Raw genomic sequence first — 7,046 nt, forward strand, 5'->3', positions numbered from 1 at the left:
GGAGGGGTTTGCCCATGACTGGGTAACAGCTCTCAGGGCAGTGGCCAAGTAAAGGACCGGATAGGGTGACCCTCTGCCTTCCACTGGGAGGTTCGCTATGGCCACACACCACGAGAGTCTGCAGTTTGGCACACATAAAAGTGAAGACAGTTTTTCCCAGAGGGTTTACTAAAAGAGGGGACCATGAACCTTTGGCTCTGGAGCTTGAGATTGGGCATGGCCATTTTTCTTTTGATCCTCTAAAGAGGTGCAGAAAGCCTTCAGGTAACAAAAACCACAGAGAGGATCAGCTTACACTGAGCCCAGCCCCCTTGCAAAGGGAAGATGCAACTCCACCCAGGCAAAGACACTAAGAAGCAGCACAGCAGGCCCCTCCCCACCAAGACCAACTGGAAGAACAGGTACACAACTAGTTTCCAAGACTAAAACTCTGGTGCTAGAGAAAAACAGTACATAGAACTCGGGGGTTTTTTCCCCCTCATGATTTATCTTTCAATCTAAAATTTTCCATTTCTCTTTTTTCTTTTTTTCCCATTTCTACAAGTTTCTTATTTTATCACCTCTTGTTTTTAAGTCACTTTTTAACTTTGATTTCTTACATCTACATTTGGTAGTTATATTCTTTATTTTTGGCCTCCTTTCACTCTATTCAATTTTATTTTTGTATATATAAGTTTTGCTTTCTTTGCAATTTGGATATTTAGTGTCTTCTAACACAGAGACCAAAATACACTAAGGAGCAACTGGATCACCCTGTTTTGTCTCCCCTGTGAGATTCTATCCTCCCCTCCCCACTCTTTATTTTGTCTTTTGTTTTTGTTTGCCTTTCTGTTTTGGTTTCTGACCTCTTCAGATTTCTCTAGTGTGGATTTTGCTTGGGTCATGGTTGATATTTTTGATTCTGCTCACCCAGTCACCCATTCTTCCCTGAGCAAAAGGACTAGAAGGAGGAAGTCATAACAAAAGAAAGAACCAGAGGTAATGCTCTCTGCCACAGAGCTAATTGATATGAATATAAGTAAGATGTCAGAGATGGAATTCAGGATAACAAAGTTCATAGCTGGGCTTGAAAGAGGCACAAAAGACCCTAGAGAATCTCTTAGTGCAGAAATGAGATCTAATCAGGCCAAAATTAAAAATGCTCAGACATGTGATCTAAATTGGATGCTCTAATAGCTAGGGCAAGTTAGGCAGGAGAGAGAATAAGTGCTCTAGAAGACAGGTTGATGGAAAGGAAAGAAGCTGAGGAAAAGAGAGAAAAACTACTAACAACCAATGAAGAGGCTTCGAGAAATCAGTGATGCCATAAAATGATCCAACATTAGAATTATTGGGATGCCTGAGGGTGAAGAGAGGGCCAGAAAGTATATTTGAGCAAATCATAGCTGAGCAACTTCCCTAATCTGGCGAAGGAAACAGGCATTCAAATCCAAGAAGTAGAGAGGACCCCTCCCAAAATCAATAAAAATAGATCAACACCCGACATATAATAGTGAAGCTCGCAGATTTCGGAGACAAAGAGAAAATTCTGAAAGTAGCTCAAAACTAGAGTTTTTAACCTACAAACAGAGGAACATCAGACTAACATTAGACCTATCCACAGGGACCTGGCAGGCCAGAATGGGTTGGCATGATATATTCAGGGTATTAAATGAAAAGAACATGGAGCCTAGGATAATTTATCCAGCAAGGCTGTCATTTAGAATGGAAGGAGAGATAAAGAGCTTTCAGGATAGACAGAAACTGAAAGAATATGTGACCACCAAGCCAGGCCTGCAGGAAATATTAAGAGGGATCCTGTAAGCAGAGAGAGCACAAGAGTACCATAGACCAAAAAGAAACAGCAACAATCTACAGAAACAAAAACTTTACAGACAATACAATGGTACTAAATTTATATTTTACGATAGTTACTCTGAATGTAAATGGGCTAAATGCTCCCATCAAAAGACACAGGGTATCAGACTGGATAAAAAAGCAAGACTGATCCATATGATGTCTACAAGAGGCTATTATATCATATTTTTTTAAGTTTTGACAGAGACAGAAAGACAGCAAGAGAGGGAACACAAGCAGGGGAAGTGGGAGAGGTAGAAGGTTTCCCACTGAGAGGGAGCCCAATGCAGGGCTCGCTCCCAGGACTCTGGGATCATGACCTGAGCCGAAGGCAGACACTTAATGACTGAGCCAAGCAAGCACCCCAAGAGATTCATTTTAGACCCCAAAACACATCCAGACTGAAATAAGGGGGTGAAGGACCATTTACCACAGTAATGGACCTCAAAAGAAAGCAAGGGATGCAAGGGTGGTTCAACATTCACAATCAGTGTCATATATCACATCAATAAAAGAAAAGAACCATATGATCCTCTCAATTGATGCAGAAAAAACATTTGACAAAATACAGCATTCTTTCTTTTTTTTTTTAAAGATTTTATTTATTTATTTGACAGACAAAGATCACAAGTAGGCAGAGAGGCAGGCAGAGAGAGAGAGGAGGAAGCAGGCTCCCCACTGAGCAGAGAGCCTGACGTGGGGCTCGATCCCAGGACCCTGGGATCATGACCTGAGCCGAAGGCAAAGACTTTAACCCACTGAGCCACCCAGGTGCCCTGACAGCATTCTTTCTTGATTAAAATTCTTCATCATGTAGGGGTAGAGGGAACATAGCTCAATATTGTAGAAGTCATCCATGTAAAGCCCACATTGAATATCATTCTCAATGGATAAAAAATTAGAGCTTTTCCCTTAAGGTCAGGAACACGACAGGGATACCCACTCTCACCACTACGATTCAACATAATGCTAGAAGTCCTAGCCTCAGCAATCAGACAACAAAAAGATATAAAAGGCATTCAAATTGGCAAAGAAGAAGTAAAACTCTTCACAGGTGACATGACACTTTAAGTGGAAAACCCAAAAGACTCCACTCCAAAATTGCTAGAACTCATACAGGAATTCAGCAACACAGTAGGATACAAAAAATCAATGCACAGAAATCAGTGGCATTTCTATACACTAAATATGTGACTGAAGAAAGGGAAATTAAGGAATTACACCAAAAACCATAAGATACTTAGGAATAAACCTAACCAAATGGCAAAGAATCTATATTCAGAAAATTATAAAACACTCATGAAAGAAATTGAGAAGACTCTAAGAGATGGAAAAACGTTCCATGCTCCTGGAATGGAAGAATAAATTCATTAAAATGTCTGTGCTACCCAGAGCACCCTACACATTCAGGGCAATCCCTATCAAGATACCATCAACATCTTTGCCAGAACTGGAACAAACAATCCTAAAATTTGTATGGAACCAGAAAAAAACCTGAATCACCAGGGGATTGTTGAAAAAGAAAACCAAAGTTGGCAGCATCACAATTCCAAACTTCAAGCTCTATTACAAAGCTGTCGTCATCAAGACAGTATGGTACTGGCACAAAAACAGATACATAGATCAATAGAACAGAAGAGAGAGCCCAGAAATGGACCCTCAATTCTATGATCAACTCATCTTCGACAAAGCAGGAAAGAATGTCCAATGGAAAAAGGCCAGTCTCTTCAATAAATGGTGCTGAGAATATTGGATAGCTGCATGCAGAAGAATGAAACTGGGCCTTTCTCTTACACCATACACAAAGATAAAACCAAAATGGATGAAAGACCAAATGTGAGATAGGAATTCATCAGTATCCTAGAGGAGAACACAGGCAGCAACCTCCTTGACCTAGGCCACAGCAACTTCTTGTTAGACACCTCTCCAACGCCAAGGGACAAAAGCAAAAATGAAGTATCAGAACCTCATCAAGATAAAAAGCTCTGCAGTGAACGAAATAAAAGGCAACATACAGAATGGGAGAAGATATTTGCAAATGACATATCAGATAAAGGGCTAGTAGCCACGATCTATAAAGAACTTATCAAACTCAACACCCAAAGAACAAAACCTCCAGTCAAAAAATGGGCAGACAACACGAACAGACACTTCTCCAAAGACATCCCAAATGGTCAACAGACACACCAAAAAATGCTCCACATCACTTGGCATCAGGGAAATACAAATCAAAACCACAATGAGGGGCGCCTGGGTGGCTCAGTGGGTTAAAGCCTCTGCCTTCCGCCTGGGTCATGATCCCAGCGTCCTGGGATCGAGCCCCACATCGGGCTCTCTGCTCTGCGGGGAGCCTGCTTCCTCCTCTCTCTCTGCCTGCCTCTCTGCCTAATTGTGATCTCTGTCCATAAAATAAATAAAATCTTTAAAAAAGAAAAAAAAAACACAATGAGATACCACCTCACACCAGTTAGAATGGCTAAAATTAACAACACAGGGAACAACAAATGTTGGCAAAGCTTGTGGAGAAAGGGGAACCCTCTTACACTGTTGGTGGGAATGCAAGCTGGTGCAGCCACTCTGGAAAACAGTGTGGAGGTTCCTCAAGGAGTTAAAAATAGAGCTACCCTATGACTCAGCAATTGCACTACTGGATATTTACCCTAAAGATACAGATGTAGTGAAAAGAAGGGGCACCCGCACCCAAGTGTTCATAGCAGCAATGGCCACAACAGCCACACTGTGGAAGGAGGTGAGATGCCCTTTGACAGCTGAATGGATGAAGATGTGGTTTATACCTACAATGGCATATTACTCAGCCATCAGAAAGGATCCATACGTGCCGTTTACATCAATGTGGATGGAACTGGAGGTACTAAGTAAAATATGTTAAGTGAAGTAAGTGAATCAGAGAAAGACAATTATCATATGGTTTTACTCATATGTAGAATATAAGGAATAGCGCAGAGGACCAGAGTGGAAGAGAGGGAACACTGAATGGGAAGAAATCAGAGAGGGAGACAAACCATGAGAGTCTCTTAACTCTGGGGGAAAAAAAAAACTGAGGGTTGGTGGAGGGGAGGTGGGTTGGGGGATGGGGTAACTGGCTTATGGGCATTAAGGAGGGCACGTGATGGGATGAGCACTGGGTGTTAACCGCAACTGGTGAATTATTGAACATTGCATCTGAAACTAATGATGTACTCTATGTTGGCTAACTGAATTTTAAATAAATAAATAAATTCACCACTAGTAAACCTGCATAACTCTAGGCACCCCACCCTAAGCTCTAGTAAAAGCAGAACCCCAGATCTTTGTAAGTGTGTGCTCTTACACTCTCACGCTATCTACCACAACCCCACTGTATGGGCCCACGCACATAATGTGTTCTCCAGGTTTTGAGAGTAATAAGTTGTATTGTTTTTTTGAAGTTCCCTGATGCTTGTTGCCTAGGTAGGCCTTATAATCATAAAAAGAACCACAAGGGCTGGTCTGGCTTATGACATTGGCTCTGAAAGGGGGAAACGCCTGTGAGGGTTCACTTCGGGCCCAGTGGGGTGCCCCTAGGCATTTCAGAACAGCACTACTGGGTCGAGGCTGGCCCCAAACTGTTGGCTAGTTGGTAGGACTGCATGGTTGTTGTTGCAGTTAACTGAAGGGAATGCACGTTACTTACAACTGGCTGACTGACTGACCCGGGGCGGGGTGGGGGGTGTCTAGCACCCTCTGCGAACGTAGCATCACCGGGTGGAGGTCTGCCCCGCCGCCGTGTGCTTTTGCATATTGCCTGCGCCATGTGTTGCCTGCGCATCCATCCTAAAACGTCACTGCTGCTGGAATAGGTCAACAATCTCCCCAGAGCAGCATGGTCAAGGCCACGTGGTCTAATGAGCCAGTCAGACCACGAATTATGAAGGCCTTAATGCACTATTCATGTGCCTGAGGGTCCTTCACGCCTCGAGGCCAAGCGGAGCTAAGGAGGTTGAACTGAATCTCAAGGCTATTGTCACAGTCCCAGGAAAGGCCGTTAGCTAAAGGCACAATGTAAGAATGTTCCCATAGGCAAGGAGGGTGGGAGACCCCCACCAGAGACCACTGTGTCAGTGGGTTGTGCCTGGAGTGTAAGTCTCAACCCAGAAGTTACAACCTTGCAACAACAGGAAACCAGTGGCACAGTGCAAGGCGGACTGCAAATACAAGAGAGCTCTTGCCCTCACTTTCTATCCCCTGATCTGATAGGATATCATGGGTCCAGTTCCTAGTGGAATGTTACTGAAAAAATAAATCAGTGGACTAATTAATACAAGTGTCCTGAACTGCTGGTGGCAGTGCCTGCAAAGGACCTCGAGGAGGTGCCCTAGCTCCTTGATAAATGTAAAGACCCCCTGGAAAATTCCTAGGTGTTGTTCAGAGCCGACTACACTCCAGAGGTCCTGGGGGGCTTTTCTCACAGACCCTGTAAATACTGCTCTGGTGTAGGCAGACTCCAGTCCTGCAGATGTCCATTAGGATAATCTGGGAAAAGAATGTGGCCACCTACAAGGAGGGCTCACAGGGTATCATCCACAATTGTTTTCTGGTAGCAACATGTAAGATTAAGGTAGCAGGAGAAACTGTAAAGTAGAAACTGCCATCAAAAAGTGTATCTGATGTCCTCCATGCTATTTGTTATGCTCCACAAATAGGGACTTAGAGTGGAGAAGGGAGTTGGGGGAAATTGGAAGGGGAGGTGAACCATGAGAGACTATGGACTCTGAAAAACAATCTGAGGGTTTTGAGGGGACGGGGGGTGGGAGGTTGGGGTACCAGGTGGTGGGTATTATAGAGGGCACGGATTGCATGGAGCACTGGGTGTGGTGCAAAAATAATGAATACTGTTATGCTGGAAATTAAAAAAAAAAAAAGTGTATCTGAGGGGCACCTCGGTGGCTCAGTGGTTGAGCCTCTGCCTTTGGCTCAGGTCATGATCCCAGGGTCCTGGGATCAAGCCCTGCATCAGGCTCTCTGCTCAGCAGGGAGCCTGCTTCCCCCCTCTCTCTGCCTGCCTCTCTGCCTACTTGTGATCTCTCTCTGTCAAATAAATAAATAAAATCTTTTCAAAAAGTGTATCTGAAAAATTCAAACCTCCCTTAAACGTTTTGTGCAGCAGGAAGGAGAAAAGGGAACTTACAGGCCGTTTTGTGTTTCCAGAACAGGCCCTGAATTGGTACCCA

The sequence above is a fragment of the Mustela erminea genome, chromosome X (assembly GCF_009829155.1).
Source record: "Mustela erminea isolate mMusErm1 chromosome X, mMusErm1.Pri, whole genome shotgun sequence".
In the NCBI taxonomy this organism is placed as follows: Eukaryota; Metazoa; Chordata; class Mammalia; order Carnivora; family Mustelidae; genus Mustela; species Mustela erminea.